We start from the raw sequence: 17,790 nt of genomic DNA on the forward strand, positions 1-17,790 counted from the left end.
GATTATCGCAGGGGCTGGCTGGGGGCAGGAAGCAGGTCTTGGGGGCGGCAGCTAGGCGAGCCTTTCCAGAGGATCTGCTTTCCAGATGAGTCAGGCCCAGGTGGACTGGGAGTTGTGGGAGGAGGTGGTTTGGTGAGTTCTCAGAGTGGTGGCCAGTGTGACAGGAGGCCTGCACCCCCCACTATGTCCTCCGGTGGGAGCACACGCGGGCCTCCCCTCAGGGACCCGATGCCAGGAGACTCGGGAGTGAAGGTGGGTCTGGGGCGTGAAGGCCTCCATCCGGCACCACCAGGAGAGCAAAGTGGTGCCTTTCCTGGGGCTTCCGGTCGAGTTGGGGAGATGTCATACAGTCTACACAAGGCCCCGAGGAAGAGCCCTGGGCTCTTGGAGTAGCACGTGGCCTCCTTTGAACTGAGGTGTCCAGAAAAGCCCTTCTTTCTCACAAGTGATGTTTGAGCTGAGACCTTGAGCTTGAGCCTGGCAAAGGGTAGGAGTGAGTGTTGCTTCTCAGTGTGGTCCTGGGCCCTGCAGCATGGCACTCCCTGGATGTTTGTCAGAAATGCAGAATCTCAGGTTGGCCCCCAGACCTAATAAACCGGAATCTACATTTTTTTTTTATTTTTAGATTTTATTTTTAAGTAATCTCTACACCCAGCGTAGGACTTGAACTTACAGCCCTGAGATCGAAGGTCGCATGCTCTACTGACCGAGCCAGCCAGGCGTCCCTCAGAATCCCAGGAGATCTGCATGCACGTTAAAGTTAGAGGAACACCAGGTAGAGGCCCTGAGGCAGAAGTCAAGATGCGTTCAGTTCTGAAATCTGGAAACCAAATTGCCAAGGTGTATCTTGACTGACGGATCTGGCCCCACTTTGACTGCAGAAAGTAGTTCCCCTGGGAGAGAACTGACCACCCCCCCACCGCCAGGTCGGTTAGGGAGCTCGTAGAGGGTGAAGGAGCCAGGCGAGGAAGCAGATTATCGTCCGTGTGACCGGGGCCGTGGTGAGGAGTGGGTTTGGGGGTGTGGGGGCCTGGAGGGCCACAGTGCCCCAGACGGGGAGCTGAGAGGAGGAGGAGGTGAACTTCCCATCGCGCTTGTGAGGGGACAGGCATCAAGCGGCAGGGCAGACGCTGTGGGGGGGGTGCTGAGGTTGGGGGGGCTGGAGGGGGGGCCTCTCGCAGGAAGTCAGGAGTTTGACCTTACCTGAGCATTCTGGTGGGGAACCACTGATGACTTGAAGCGAGAATAAGGTACAGCAATCAGATTGAAATTTTAGTAATGAGAGTGACAATTGATCCTTACCGGACACTCAGCAAAAGCCAGACCCCGTGTAGAGAAGTGTGGCCCGGTGGCGTGCCGCAGTGATCTGTGAGGCGGGTACTGCTGTGCTCATTTCTCAGCCGAAGAAAGGGCAGGAGGGGTCGGCTAGCCCTGGGCACGTGCAGAGCGGGCCTTGGACCTAGGCACCCCTAGGCACTGGGCGGTGGCCTCCCCCTGGTAGAAAACCCGGTCTGGTAGCAAGGGAGCTAGGGGGGCTGCAGGGAGATGGGCTGCATGAGGGGAACCGGCTCCAGCAGGCTAAGGAGCGGGGGCTCCAGGCTGATGGGAAGTTGAGGGTAGGTGAGGGGACCCCAGAAGCTGGTATGTCCTGCAGGTCTCTGAGCTGAGGTTTTATTACTTAATTAGGAAACGTCTCAAGCACAGAAACGAGAATTGTATCCTCAACGCCCTTTGCACCCCACCCACTTAGAACAAGTACCAAAAGTTTGCTGCATCTTCTTTACCTATGGATCCCCCTTCTTTCCTCGAATGACCTCTCACCCCTGCCCACTTGAGAGTGCTTTTCCTACAGAACCACACAGTAAGTAAGTGCCTTCCTTAGCACAGCTGCCAAAATAAAGGATTTCACATAGGACCCAGTCTGTGATCAGAGGTGCCCAACTGCCTCAGAAACGGCCCTTCACCGTTGGTCCGTGAGGCTCCTCGGCGCGCAGGGTCTGCGCTCCGGTCTGTCTTGTGTGCACAGCACCTGTTGGCTTTTCCCCGCGGCTTTGACGCAGCAGAAACAGTGACAAGGGATCAGATAAAGGAAGCCGTTGTTCGTGTCGCGTGTACAAAGTTTGAGGAATGTTTGACGTTCACTGTCCCGGTGGTGTATCTGGGAGGTACATGGAGCCCTGGAGAGATCTGAGCGTGGGTAGCCGTACAGAATCCTGAAGAATGAGCAGAGGCGCCACGCACTGGGTGCTTGCTGGGTATCCAGGACCTGGCGGGTGCTGTTACTAAAGCCCTAATCCAAGCTGACCCTACTCTTCAGCCGTGTGACTCTGGGCAAGTTACCTAACTCCTCTCGGGGCTGATGTTCCCATCTGGGGGATGAAGACCCCGCCTTTGCAGGGGAGCGTTAAGGGCCCGGGGCGATATCGTGTGCATGGGCTCAGCTCGTCTCAGGCACGCGGTGATCGCAGGTAGGGGGTTGCTGCTGAGTCCCGGGCTTGGAGTTGTCGTTAACAAAGGCACACTGCTCTTACAAGTGATTGTCTCTAACCCCGTGTGCGCCAGCTTCATGATGGGATTCCCGGTGCATCAAAGAGGCAGTTGGTGAACAGAACATCAGACACGAACGTGAAGCTTGGCGGAGCTCTGAAATGCTGAATTTCAGGACTTGCCATTTATTTATTTATTTATTTATTTATTTATTTATTTATTTATTTTTATTATTTTTTTAAACTAACATCTTTATGAAACTGAAAATGGTATGCATTCTTTTTTTTTTTTTTAAGACTTTATTTATTTATTTGAGAGAGAGAATGAGAGACAGAGAGCATGAGAGGGAGGAGGGTCAGAGGGAGAGGCAGACTCCCCGCCGAGCAGGGAGCCCGATGCGGGACTCGATCCAGGGACTCGATCCAGGGACTCGATCCAGGGACTCCAGGACCATGACCTGAGCCGAAGGCAGTCGCTTAACCAACTGAGCCACCCAGGCGCCTGAGGACTTGCCATTTATGTGGGAAATGCTCATCTCTTTATCTCTCTGGCCTGTTCTGATGGGCCAGGATGGGGCCACTGACTGTGCATTGTGCGGACAAGGTAGACCCTAAGTGGAGGGTTTGGGTCTGTTGGTGGATACAAAATGCAGATTCTTCATGAACCCCGGTGCTGGCCTATCTGGAATCAGATCCAGCAGGTTTGGAGCCTACTAGCAGTTTTCAGAAGTTCCCAGATACAGTCACATCTCCCGCTGAAATGTAGGCAGGACAGGTATCATGACCTCCATCACATAATGAAGGAGCTGGAGGTCAGAGAGACGAAGTCATTTGCCCAAAGCCATATGGCCAGTAAATTGGCAAGTCGGAACTAGAAGTCAGAACCAGTGTTCTTTCCAAGGCCCCAACATTTCCTAAGATGTGTGGGAAGAACATTTCTGAAGGAGATTAATAAATGCTCCATTAAAGACAAATTCTGTTAATAATTGGCTTGGGAAATACTAGAAATAAATACATACATACATACATAAAAGGTTAAATGGGGATCTTGTTGAAGGAGCTCTCAGAGCCTCCCTGAGTGTTCCAGGGACTCTGCGGGGAGGAACGGACTTGACCTGGCTTCTTCAGCACAAACCACACAGGCCCAAGGAGCTGCACGGTGACCTCCCCCCCAGCCCATTCCCCTGGGCCCCGAGGAAGCATCAATACCTCCCCAATCCCCTCTGTCCCCTGTCAATGTGGATGGGCCCTGGGGTGAAGGATGTGGGCCAGGAAGTGCCCTGGGAGCACAAGGACACACCTGACCCTGAGCCCATCACAGCACACAGCTTCCACGGCCAGTTACAGGTGTACCCACAGGTCTTCCGAAGAGCCTTTCTGCTGGGGGCACATAACTATGACAGTGTATCCTCTGGCACCTTGACTAAGGTAAGGCATCTCTCCTTTAAACCCATCCAGTTCCCACGTGGCAGTTGGCTGGCTCTGCCTGGCACGGGGCTTGGGAAAGCTAACAAGAGATGCAGGGCGGTGGGGGGCAGCCAGGGTGAGCACACAGTAGTGAAACACTGAATGAATGAATGACCAGATCCCTGGGTCGACCAGGCTTGAGGACCGGGCAGGCCAGGGCTCCGTGGTCCCCTCCTCCCCTCCAGCTCCCACAGCTCACCCTGCCCTTGGCGCGGCCCCAGAGCCAGCACAGTTCCCCATTCACCGTGTTCCCACCTTCGATTATGGAGATACGGTGGCAGAGAGAGCGGGGCGGACAAAGGACCACTTGTTCGTACAATGGAGAAGGGGCCTTTTAGAAAGTGGCGGCTATTGCTTGCAGAAGGAATCCTGTGGGAAGGGAGCCCTCTGTATTCTTTCCAGCTTTTCTTATATATAAAAAGGAAGGGTGAGCTCAGCTCAGGTTGGATTGAAAACGGATCCCTCGATCACAGGTGTATAGGAATCATGATCCTCCCTCTCCCCGCCCGCTACAAGAGTGTCCTGCCTGGAAATCACAGATAACTGGGGATGGCTGGAGACTTGAGGGAGCTTCAGTGTCGGAGGTCAAACTCCAGTGTTCAAGGGGCCTGACCGGTAAGTGAACTGCCTAGGGAGCGGTGATGACCAACCAGGGCACACTTTTGATTCTGTCCCTCCTGAAGGGGGTGCTTGTTGCCCATGGGAATCTGGCCCTGCTGTTGCTGTCCTGATGTTTTTTTAAAAGAAAAGCCAGAATTTCAGTGTGCAATCTTCCAGTTTGTCAATATTGGATCTACTTCTGATTATGGTAGCAATACTATGTGGGCCAGAGAAAAGGCTTCCGAGGGCCGGATTCAGTTAGAAACTGCAGACCTCAAGAAAACCCCACTTTGTTTTTCCTGTTTTATAATCACAAGAAACAAACTAGCACAGAGGATGCCCTGTGTGTAACAGAGACTTCAGAATCAAGTTTGTTCGAAAAAGCTGGAGATTTCAGTCTGGTGTTGGAATTTGGGCTGAGTTTGGTTGTGGCGGTGGATTGCTGGGACAGGGTATGGTCCATGCTTCACATTTGAACACAGGAGAGCTGCTGGGCCAGGCTGGAGCGCTCCATGGGTCCCCTCCCCCAGATGGAGTCGTGCTGGTCAGTCTTCCTAGTACCCCTCTGCCCCCGTGGGAGCACCCCCACAGGGAGACCTGCTCTACCCCATTCCTCACCACCACCTTTGCTCACCCCAACACTAGTTCCCTGAGGGGCTGGACTAGCAGGGCTCCATGCCCACCCGAATATGCTGTTCCTGCCAAAGCCTTGACCCTTCTCACTCCCTCCTTTTTAGGAACCTAAGGCTAGAGAAGAGATAGGTTTGCCCAAGTCACAGAGGTGGCCCGGGGCACTTCCAAATACCCCAAACCACAGAGGGTTAGAAGCTAGTGTCAGTGTGTTCTATTTCAAGGCCCTGGGATCTCCAGGCTGTCCCTCATTGCTGATTTAGCACAGGGTATCGACTCTGCTGTCCCCTTCGCTGCCACCAGCCCAGGCTCCTGATGCCATGACCTCGTGGCTGCCAGGCTCCCAGCCTCCTCACATGGCCCTGCGATTGTCACTCCGGTCACAGACTGAAGTGTCTCCACCTCCCCTCTGTCCTTTCTTCCCGGCTCTCCTTCCTCCAGGTGGAGAGGGAACCATGTTCTTTTCAGAAAGGGTCTGCTTGCGATACATGGTTGTCACCTAGGAGGTCCAAGAAAGGAGGCCTGGCTCTTCGAGGAAAGTTCCTGAGTCCAGCGGCTGGAGTGAGGGCAGAGTCCTAGCCCCACGCGCACCAACATCAGCGGATTGGCGGGTGGCAGCACCTTGTGTGGGACTGTGGGGAGAGGGGTGGAGGCAGGCCCTGGAGTTTTGAAGGATTAAGAGGAAACCTGCCAAGCCACAGACGAAGGTTCTCAGGGAAGAGGGGCCCCCAGGTTTGCGTCCACGAGGCCACGAGAGCCAGGACTCAGGGCTCCAGGCCTGGCTTGTGCCTGGGAGTAGCAGTCACCTGCACCCGAGGGGCTGAGAACGGCAATCTGGGGGCCTCAGCGGGGAGCTCCTAGGGGGCCCATCCTCACTCCTGGGTCCACACCAGCCCAGGCGCGGATCCGTTCAGAAAAAGCAAATCCAAGTGAGAGCCAGTGCTATGAATGGGAGTGTTTGTGTCCCCCTAAAACCCACATGCTGAAGCCTTAACCCCCAAGGTGATGGCCTTTGGGTGGTGGGGCTTCCGGGAGGAGCTAGGTTTGGATGAGGTCTTGGGGGCGGGGCCCCATGATAGGATTATGTCCTTCTGAGAAGAGGAAGAGACCTGGGCTTTCTCTCTCCCTCGTGTGAGGACACAGGGAAAAGGTGGCCATCCACAAGCCAGGAGAGAGTCTTCACCCAGAGCTGAATCGGTTGGCGCCCTGATCTTGGACTCCCAGCCTCCAGAACCGTGAGAAACACATGCGTATAGTTTAAGCCCCAGCCCGTGGTGGTTTGTTACAGCTCCCGCGTCAGCTAAAACAGCCGGTATCGCTGGTCTGTGCACGACCCCCAGGCTAGGGCCCACTGAGGCCCGCAAGGGTCCGCCAGCTGGGTGCCACGGACCCCCCTGGGGCTGTAGAAGCCCTGGCCGGGCTGTCTTTTTATTTCATTTTGTTGTTGACAATTTAGTTTTATTTTCCCAGTTCCAAGGCAGCTGGGGCTTAAGGAGAGACATTTGATTTCCAACGAACTCTCCTGGTGGGTGGCAGTGGGTCATAAGAAGACTTCTCTGTATACCAGTTTCTCATATTCATACGATTTTAAGTGTCACCCCCCCCCGCCCCCTGCATCACCCCAGTTTTGTTGTTGTTCACTCATTTCCCTGTGACCCAGGGCAGTAACAGGTGGGGAGGCAATGAGTGGCTCAGACACAGGAGTGTCAAAAAGGTTTGCAGCCTAGCACCTCCACCGTTTACTTAAGATAACATTAAGAAGCGACTCTGCATCACCCCCACGGACCTGCCCCCGACAGGTGGGCCCTCCCTCCCTGGTCCAGCCCACCTGGGGAGGAGGGAGAGGAGGAAGGAAGGGAGGAAGGACGGACCCGCCCCACTTTGTGGGGTTGATGAGACTGCAAGTTGAAGGGTCAAGGAAGCACAGAGCTTACAGATGGCCCCAGGGGAGGGTTCAGAGCCCTCAGGACAGGGTGGGAGGTGACAGGGAAGCAGGGAGGTCAGTGGATGGGCTGTCCTGGGCCAGGAATCGTTGACTGGCTGCTCCAGACCCAGCCTGCCACTGCCCAGCTAGTTACTAACGGGGACAACCCCCAAACCACTTCCAGCCTCGTTTGTTTCGACTGTAAGACCAGAAAAAACCCTGCCAATCCTACACCTTCACAGGCTTGTCATGAGGACCAAATCGAATGGCTATGGTTCTTTGAAAGCATTTTTTAACATTGAGGTAGAATTCACAGAACATAAAATTAACCATTGTAAGTGTACAATTCCGTGGTGTTTTGTACACGTGCACTGTTCTGCAACCACCACCTCCATCTGGTCCCGACACGTGTCATTCACCTGGAAAGGCAGCTCCATGTTCTTTAAGCGGTCATTCCTGCAGCGCCTACCAACCACCAGTCTGTGCTCCGTCCCTATGGATTTACTTATTCTGGAATCATCCACGATGGACTCAGCCACGGTGTGACCTTTTGTGTGCAGCTCCTTCCCCCTAGCGTGATGTTTTCACGGTTCATCCATGTGGTAGCAGGTGTCCTTCTTATGGTTGAATGATTTTCCACTGGAGGGACATCACGTGCTTTGGCGATCCACTCGTGCTTTGTTGGACGCTCAGCGTGTTCCTGTGTTTCAGCGGCTGTGAAAAGTGCTGCTGGGAATGGGTGTGTGTGTGTGTGTGTGTGTGGATTTGAGTGCCTGCTTGCAACACCGTGGGGTATCTGCCTAGGAGTGGAGCTCCAGGGTGTGTGGTAACTCACGTTTAACTCTCTGGGAACCATCACACAGTTCAGTTGAAAGCATTTTTGTGAAGTCAGGAATGTGCGAGGAAGTGTATATCACCTCCTCGGTCACCTTCCCCTGGGCACACTCTGGTCTGCCATGTTGTCTTTTTAAAAACTGTCCCCTGGGCCTTGGCTACCACCTGACCAGAGCACACCCCAGAGGAGCAGTGACAGCCAACTTCTGTGTAACTATGCTAGTGTTTGCATTTTTACTTTGTGAGATTCTTTTACCTGATATCTGCTCAGATTTTTTTTTTTTTTAGTTTTTAACTGAAAAGGGGAACTTCAGCTCTGTTCATTTGTGTCCGTTATATTGTTAGTTTGTATCAGAAACGGAGGCACAAGCAAGGTAGGTAACTCGTCCAAAGACACATTGCTAGTAGATGGTCAAATCTAGGACCCAGATGATGTGATAAGAGCCCACGTTGTAAATCTCTGGTGCCTTCCTGATTCTCACAGCATATTGCCCATGGTGCCATCAATCTAGGGCCATCTTCATTCACATGGTTGACGAAAACAGGTTAGACAGGATCTGGCCAAGGAACAAGCCCATGGGACAGCACCAGCGCCCCTCTCCCAGGGTGGCATTAATCCCTACCAGCAACCTCTGAGCCTGATTATGGAATCACTTCCAGCCGCCTGAACCCAACCCACACAAAGGCGCAGAAAGAGATGTAATCAGTTGAGTCAAACACCAATCCTAAAACAGAAATTAACTATTTTGGTGCGTGAGTTTTTCTTGTTAATTTCAACTTGGCTCCCAATATGTATCTACCTCCTTAGTAATCCATTCTAGAATCTTGCTAGAAAGCAACAGTGATTCAGAGGTTGTCTATAATTTATGAAACTCTTACTCTCTTTTCTCCTCTTGAAAATTAAGACAGTTCCCTATGTCTGGTTTCCTGGGATTGTTCATTCTCCTTAATCTCATTTATTCATTCACTCAACATGTTTATTGAGCACCTGCTACGTGCCAGACATTGTACTAGGCTCCAAAAGGAATCAGACAGGGACTCTGCTTTCACGTCAGCACCCAGGGGTGTGTTTTGTCTGGGTGGGGAGCTGCCTGCCCTCCTGCCCCCCAGGACTGCACTTTTACAGTTGGGTCTGCTCTTCCTAGGGAGCAAAACGGAGCTCCGAACTCTGCTGCCCGCTACCTTCTGTTCCAGAATATTCCTGTCCTTGTTGCTCTAGATTCCTCCCTGCCGTCCTCTTGCTGGTCTTTGCATTGAGGTCGAACTTTGGGTCTTTCTGTCTTTCTGACACTTTTACAGAAATCTTTTCCACTTGCCTTCATCATTGCTTCTGACCTTGGGCTTCTGTCCTTTGTCCCTTTAATTTTTGAAGTTCTAAGCAGCATCCAAGGGTTTTGGGGTGTTTCAGATGCCTTCTCCTCCTGTTCCTGTAGTGGTTTCTGTTTTTTATCAGTTGGGGTTTTGAAGGAGGAGGATGGGGATCTTGGGCAGTGGGAGAGGCATCGCTGCCCTTCTGAAGGGAGCAGACTCTGCTAGGATGGAAGAGCGGCTTCTTCCAGGGCGTGGAGCTCTGCTGGGGGGGGAGGGTGGGGGTGGTTACAGATGCAGGGAAGCACAATCTGCTCCACCTCGGAGCTTTCTCCATACCTCACGGAGCTGTCCCTCGGGTCACATGTGGTAAACAGCCAAAGGAGGTCAGCGCTGATTGGGCAGCTCTCCCAGAACCCTAGGCTGGCTGAGCTACTCCAGACAAACAGGACTTGAAAGGAGACGCCCCGAGATGCTAATTTTGCATTCTCTTTCCCAGGATGCTCAGCAGTGCTTCTGATTCTGGTTGTCAAATACATTTATGCTATCTTTGATAACTAGATGCACTGAGGAACTCTTAGAGGATGCATATAATTGATACTGTGAATATAATTATTTATAAACAATAATTGAAATGTCACTGTAAGGTAAAAATGAACAAATCTTTCAGCTTTAAATACTTCAAGCAGGAAGCAGGGCTTTCGGCTGGTCCGAAGGTAGTGAGTTATCTCAATTGATTGTTCACAGTCAGTTACAGATCGAACTCCTTGTTCTACTCTTTCCCCCCTTCTCACTACTGCACTTGACTAGTCTTTTGCAGAGCTGCCCCCCTCTACATATTAGATACGTTGTCCCTTTTTTTCTATTTAAAAATTTTAAGTCAACACTACCAAGTAGTGCAGCTAGGTTTGTATCATCGAAATAAGAGCTGGGGATACAAAAAAGTATTTTTAAATATAGTCTTTTACCTTGAGGAGCTTATGATGAATTTGGGGAAGCCAATACAGACCCTCCTCCCTGCCCCCAAAATCAAATAGAGATGATGAAGATAGTATACATTCTAAGAGATCAAGGAAAAGAAATAGGGTGGGGATAGTATATATTCTAGGAGATCAAGGAAAGGAAATAAAAAGGCTTTTATTTTTCTCACTTTTTAATAGAGTAGGTGTTTTTTTTCATTCAACAAATATTTATTGAATACCTGCTACATGCCAGTTAACTGTTTTTTTTTTTTCCTTTTCCAAATTTTATTTAAATTCTAGTTAGTTAACATACTGTGCAATATTGGTTTCAGGAGTAGAATTCAGTGATTCATCACTTACATACAACACCTAGTGCTCATCATGACAAGTGCCCTCCTTTATGCCCATCAGCCACCCACCTCCCCTCATCAACCCTCAGTTTGTTCTCTATCGTTAAGAGTCTCTTATAGTTTGTTTCCCTTTCTCTCTCTGTCTCTCTCTTTTCCCCTTCCCCTGTGTTCATCTGTTTTGTTTCTTAAATTCCACATGTGAATGAAATCATATGGTATTTGTCTTTCTCTGACTTATTTCACTTAGTATAATACCCTATCTCCATCTATGTTGCAAATGACATGATTTCCTTCTTTTTGATGGCTGACTAACAGTCCATTGTGTGTGTGTGTGTATCTCACACATCTTTATCATGTGTGTATCTCACACATCATTCATCAGTGGATGGACACTTGGGCTGCCTCCACAGTTTGGCTGTTGTTAATAATGCTGCTATAAACACCCGGGTGCATGTCCCCCATTGAATCTGTATTTTTGTGTCCTTTGGGTAAATACCTAGTAGTGCAGTTGCTGGATTATCAGGTAGTTCTATTTTAGAGTGGGGTTTTATTTGATTTCTACATTCCTTATGTCATTTGCAAACCAAATCAAAACAAAACAAAAACCAAAGGAAAAGTCTTTGAAGATATGTAAGGATTTTTAAATGTTTTGAATATCAGTAGAATGAGAAACTAATATTTGATGATACAACACTTAATAGGTGAAATTAGGAGACATTTCAAAGTTGACAATCCTGTTAAATCTTGAAGAGATATGAACATTCTCAAGAAGGAAACATTTTGGAAGAAGAAAAACCAAGTCCAAGAGTCTGAAAACAGAGAAGAAGGTAGAGAAGGGCAGAGTATATTGTGGGACACCCAGATGAGGCCTCAGAGCCACGTTGTCATCCTGGTTCTGCCCTTACGTTCTTTTGTAACCGTGGGAAACCCATTCAGCTGCCTCCTCATCTGAAAGTAGGGGCCATAACACTGATTCACTTTTCTCCTAATTCCTTTTTTTTTTTTTTTAAGATTTTATTAATTTATTTGATAGAACACAGGTAGGTGGAGCGGCAGGCAGAGGGAGAGGGAGAAGCAGAAGCGGACTTCCCACTGAGCAAGCAGCCCGATGCGGGGCTCGATCCCAAGACCCTGGGATCATGACCTGAGCCGAAGGCAAATGCTTAACAGACTGAGCCACCCAGGCGCCCCGGAAGTGTAATTCCTAACAGAATCAGAAGCAAGGTGTAGTACCATGTGCAGGCCACAAATGTGTATCTAATAAAGGAAGCTATTTGGTTTATTCTCATAGGTAGGTGTAGGCAATCCAAGGTACCTTGAGAACACAGTGGATTTCCCTAGTGCTTCCGTGATTACCGTCTTGGGTAGTCTCAAGGTGACTCCACAGGGAGGTAAGGCAGCAGCATTAAGAGCAACACCCTAGGACTTAGAGAGACCAAGGGCTCCCGGTGGATGTTCTCAATCTAAATCTCATGCCCTTTCCTGTATACCTCACTGTTTCCCCGGTAATGGCTATACACATAGAAGGCGAACCACCTTACTTACAGTGGATCGTTCAAGCCAGTTGATGATGCTATGATCATATACCAGCAATTAACACAGGATTATCATATCTGAAGAATAATAAGTGATACTCTGAGAAAACGACAGTCTGTTGGCCACGGCCAATGCTGTACATTTGTCAAAGAAAACCCTATGTTTGTATTGTATTTTATAAGGTGCAAAATATTTTCATATTATTTATTTCACAGTATGCTTTACAACCCAGTTAGGTTAGTGTGGCAGACATTACCATTTCACAAATGAAGAAAGTGAGGTTCCGAGAACACATGGGTAGCTCAGGGCCCACCGAAGAGTTCGTTACTTGTGGGACCAGCATAACCTTTCTTCTTCAAGAGATCTCTCTGCTACCCTACAATGAAAAACCCACAAAGTGGGGTGCCTGGGTAGTTCAGTCTGTTAAGCCTCCAACTCTTCATTTTGGCTCAGGTCATGATCTCAGGGTCCTGGGATCCAGCCCTGCGTTGGGCTCCGTGCTCAGCTGGGAGTCTGTCTGAGATTCTGTCCCTCCCCCAAACTTGCTCGCTCTCTCTCAAATAATGAATAAATCATAAAAAAGAAAAAACACAAAAAAACAAAAACTGGGCGCCTGGGTGGCTCAGTTGGTTAAGCAACTGCCTTAGGCTCAGGTCATGATCCTGGAGTCCCAGAATCGAGTCCCGCATCGGGCTCCCTGCTCGGCAGGGAGTCTGCTTCTCCCTCTGATCCTCCCCCCTCTCATGCTCTGTCTATCTCATTCTCTCTCTCAAATAAATAAATAAAATCTTAAAAAAAAAACAATAAAATTGACAAAGAAACAATGGCAACAAAGCCATAAACCAAGTGCTGTAGTGTCCCAATCAATGGAAACATGGCCTTCAAATGCAAATCTAGATAGGTAGGTAATAACATGAGACAAGGTTCAGGGGATATAAGTAATTGGTGGTGGAATAAATGTGAACATGGACACAGAGAAACTTGAGAGCAGAGTCAATTTCTCTGACCCTAGGAAAATCTCATCCCATAGGCTAGGGGACTGCATAATCCCGTCAGTCTTGATGATATGTATCTCCTCTCCTGAAGATTCCTAACCAGATAATAATACCTGCAAAGCAATAATGAATGGCCAGCCCAGAGTAATAGAACAACTCCAGAAAGAGAAGAGTTCAGGGTTACTTCTTTCTTAAGACTCATGTGACTAAGATAGGGTTGCCAAACAAAATACAAGATGCTAAGATAACAATCATTTTTTAGTATAAGTTTATCCCAAATATTGCATGGTATATTCTGCTATGATTGCATACACTATAGTTCGAAGCCAAAACGATCTTGATTTGCAAAAACCTGGCATGTGAAAAGAGAAAGGGGATTTTTTCAGTACAAAAATCTTGATGTTTTACTAGAAAAGCAAAGCTTGGTGGACCCAGGGCTTAGAGCTAATACCATGAACCACAGAGACCACGGAATGCATAAAGCTGCATGGGCAATTTGTCTAGGGTTGAGAACAGTAAAGCATCCCTTCTGCCATGCCATAACAGCCTTGGGATTTCCTTTGTCACCTTTCTCTGTGTTTTCTGTGAACACAGACAAACTTACAGGTATGTACAATGTTTTGCTTTATAGAGTAACACAGAAGCATGCTATGCAAATTACTTTGCAACTTGCTTGTGCTCTTTCCACTGCACTATGCTACCCCTTACTCTCCTGCCCTCTCTCCTGCACACCTGACACTGGGGATAAGGAGGCTCATGAGGCATGGTTCATTCCCTAGGTCACCTAAACCCTGGCTCTCCCTGTACTCAAGAAACAATCTGGAGACAAGAGGACCTTCCTTTTCAGCATGATCCATGCAGACCCATAAACGCTCAATATGCTGCTGTCCAGTAGTCATCTCTGCTGGCAGATCGTCGTCGTGCACAATGCGTTTACCGGTGTGCTTAAGAAACTGTCAGGCAGGAGCTAGTACTTGGCTGGCCTCTAGGGGGAAAAAAAAATATATATATTTTTTCCTCCCCGCCCCCCGCAGCAAAAGGCTAGTCAAGTGAAGCAGTGGGAGTGGAGAAGGAACAAAGAAATCTGTAACTGGCTGTGATCAATTAATTGTAAACACCACTGCACTCGGACCAGCCAGAGTGAAATGTCGCACCGCCATTTATATAAGTCTCCAAAGTTACATCTTCTCCACAGTTATGGTGATTATAGTAAGGCTTACTTTTAAATGTATAAATATAAGCTTTATATATAAACCACGTATTTTAAAGACAAAAACATGAAACAACTTTATGGAGAAAAAAGCCTTTCCCTCTTCAGTGGAATTAAAAGAGCTCCGGGCCATGCTGCTCAGGGCATTGTGGGTGATTTGCATGCAAACAAGCAGCAGCCACATCCACCAGAATCCAAAAGGTGGGTCCTGGCGGTTCTGTTAAGTGCGCCAAGTGACACGATTTGTGTTAAATCTGAATTTGTCTTGTCAGGGCGTCTTCCTAGGCGGGACGCATGTGGGGACGGCATGTGGGGGCGGATCGCTTCCGCCTTTCCGAACGGCCGCTCCCGGGGCGCAGGTGCAGGGATGCAGAGATGCTCGGCGGCCGTGCGCCCCCAACCCGGAGCCCGACCGCCGGGGTCTGATCTCCACCCGCCCGCAGTGCTCGCTCGCGCTTTACCGGCCAGGCTCTCCTGCTCTCACCAAGCGATTTTGTTCCTATGGGAACTGGGTGCTGTCAGCCCCCTGGGGGCGGGGGGACGGGGGTCCCCCTGTGCAAACCCAAGGAGGCTGAGATAGTGTATCAGCAGAAGTCAGTTTTGCAATGCTGCTGTGCAGAAACAAGGCGCACGGTAACCGCAGACAGGAGTCGTGGGGCGGACAATTTCCCTGGTTTCCCCCAGGAGCTGGCGGCGCGTCTCCCGCGGCCCCTCCCCGGCCCTTCCCGGGCCCGCCCGGACTGCGCCCTCCTGTCCGAACGCGCGCCCGCGTCCCGGAGCCCAGCGGCCGCCGGGGCACCGTCTGCCGGACCCGGGCGCACTGCCAGAGGTGGGCGCGGCGGCGCTGGGCGGAAGATTTCATCTTCAGGTTGAGCAGCCACGACCAACGGCTTGACCCGGGAGGGGGTCATTTGGAGCATTCCTCTGTACGACAGATATTTTCAGTCATACCCACGTAATCATCAGGAATGATCGCTCTTTCCTTCGTTCCTTTCAAAACAAGCGACTGACAGTTTGAAAAGGAAGAAATTTACATTTTAAAAGATTTTATTTAAATTCAGTAAATTATTTCACGTATGAATTAAAATTTGCCCTTACTAAATAAAAATACCACACCTCGCAGTTCCCGCTGTGCTTCCCTGTTGGAAGTAGTGTGTGTTTTAAATTTAAAAAATTCAATTTTAATTTTAAAACCAATTTGTTTTAAAATTAAACTTCAAAATTCATCTAAATTAATTTTAAATTAATCTTTAACAAATAAAAATTCCAAGTGGTGACATACAGTGATAGAAATCAAGTCACTCGAGTTCTGTTTCTTGTCTGAACAATCACTGTCCTACGATTTTTCGATGTTGTTGTTAATAGGCTTTATTTTTAGGGCAGTTTTAGGATCACAACAAAATTGAGTAGAATAAACTTTTCTTGAGGTTTCTTCTTTGACTCGTAGGTTATTTACAAGTGTGCTCTTTAATCACCAAGCATTTTGGGATTTTCCAGCTATCTTTCTATTTTTGGTGTGTAGTTTAGTTCTATTGTGGTCTGAAGCAGACAATTTATGATTTCTAGCATTTTAAATTTGTTAAGGTGTGTTTTATGACCCAGAATGTGGTCTATCTTGGTGAATGTCCCATGTGAGCTTGAGAAGAATGTTGAATTCCGCTTTTGAATGAGGTGGTCCATAGATGTCAACTGGTGACTTACTTTTAATAATGTGAGTCCTGGGGAACCACAGTAACTCGAGCTGAGTCCATGTGTGTTGATTGACTCTATGCCCGAGAGTTCTCCAAATTAACTTCCATGTAGAATAGGATGTGTAAAGGGAACATTTAAAATGGGTGAATTCCAATCTTAGAGATATTTATTACATTCAAGAGTAGCAGCAATATTTTACAACTTGGACAAGCAATAGATTTGGGGAGAGGAGCATTTTGTTTCTGACATTGTTTAAAATTACCAGCGCATGGTGATAATAAAAAAGCAGGCCACTTTCTAATCGGCTCTATGATTGTTTCTTGGTCCCTGTTGGACAGCGTCCTGGCTCCCATGTGCCTGCCTTCCTGGCACATCCCCTTCCGGTACATGCTCTTCTTGGATCCGCAGGCCTCAGGGACAAGTTGTTTCTTCTGTTGTTTTTCAATCTGGGGGCATTGGGTCTGAATGGTTCTGCTCACAGGCACCTGAGCCCCTGATAGGCTGACTCCCTTCTGTAGGTGGCTGGCTGCTCACGGGGGTACTTTATCTTGTTCCCTTTCTACTGTCCAGTCCCAGCATTTCCCTAAAAGTCACAAGGCTCTGCACTTGTCTACCTCTTCCCAGTCTGCGAATCTGCTGACTTTCCTCCAAATCCTCCAGAGAGGCATACATCTTCATTCCTCAGCCTGTACCCTAGCCTCTCCCGGGAACTACGCTGGGGGACTTATTTCCTTCCTCTGGCCTGGCTACATGGAGTTTGCTCCTGAATTGGCCCAGAATTCTGGGGGGGGAATGTTGGACATTTCTTTCCACATTCATCATCAATAACCTATGTTTCATGTGCCCCTCCCCACCCCACCCAAGAGTGAGGATGAATTTGCCATCAGCAAGGCTATCAATAGCCTTAGGCCTAAGTGGTAAAAGGTCCCCCTTTCTTAAGTTAAAAAAGGATTTTAATTAATGTCATTTATATGTCAATAATAACACTAGCAGGGACTTATACATTCCATGTAATGTATAAACCATGTATAAATGTCCAATTATGAAACGCAAGCTAATAGAAACATGAATTTTAAATCACAATAAATAAAAACTAAAAATCACCGTGATACAATAATTTGCTCTACAGGTCTTGCACACAGGTCTTGCTTTTGTAAAACGGAAATGGCAGTTTTGATGTTTACTCACATTACATTATGGCACTGAATTTGTGTTCTGACAAAATTCCCTCAGCAACAAATAAACAATTTTTATAATCTAAAATAGTAAACCAGTATGAAGTAGTTTCTAATTTCTGTCTAGGTAATATTTGCTTTCTGGATAGCGGAGATGAAATGCAAGTTATTACACAATCAAAGTGCTTGCAGTTGTTTTTTGGGAATTCAGCAATACAGTTCTGACCCAGGAGAGAAACCACAACGCAAAGTGTCAAGTTAGGCAATGTGTGAGTTAGTGCCCAGAGAAGATTTGCTTAATTTGAAAATAGTCACCAATCAGGGCAGAAAAAGAGCTCCTTGTTTAGAAGCATAGGCTATTTCAGATATAGACCAACAAGATTTTTCTCTTGTCAAGCTTTTTCCTTCTTTGAAATTCCAAGTGGAATGATCGATATCAATCCTGTTAGAATAAGACTTCGTTCCTCTTTTAATAAGTGTGTACACTAATTTTGTAAAAAATAACACCCCACCTTATCATTATTGCTGGAACATTGTTAAAAAATACATACATGTATCACTCATCATTGGAGTCAATACAATTGTAATAAAAATTTAAATATTTTGCAAAATAATGAAGAT

General features: G+C 48.2%; 1 long non-coding RNA gene across 1 annotated transcript in view; it reads left to right on the plus strand.

Moving 5' to 3' along the window:
• The first annotated feature begins 1,184 nt into the window (after positions 1 to 1,184).
• Positions 1,185 to 17,790, plus strand: part of LOC135362227 (uncharacterized) — a 69,703-nt gene continuing 53,097 nt past the window's right edge. The window contains exon 1 of the long non-coding RNA XR_010406705.1: positions 1,185 to 4,568. This is a non-coding gene — a long non-coding RNA (uncharacterized LOC135362227). The remainder of the gene's footprint in view (positions 4,569 to 17,790) is intronic.

This window comes from Mirounga angustirostris, unplaced genomic scaffold (assembly GCF_029215605.1).
Source record: "Mirounga angustirostris isolate CCGP_5_RB_7025 unplaced genomic scaffold, mMirAng1.0.hap1 SCAF_12, whole genome shotgun sequence".
NCBI lineage: Eukaryota > Metazoa > Chordata > Mammalia > Carnivora > Phocidae > Mirounga > Mirounga angustirostris.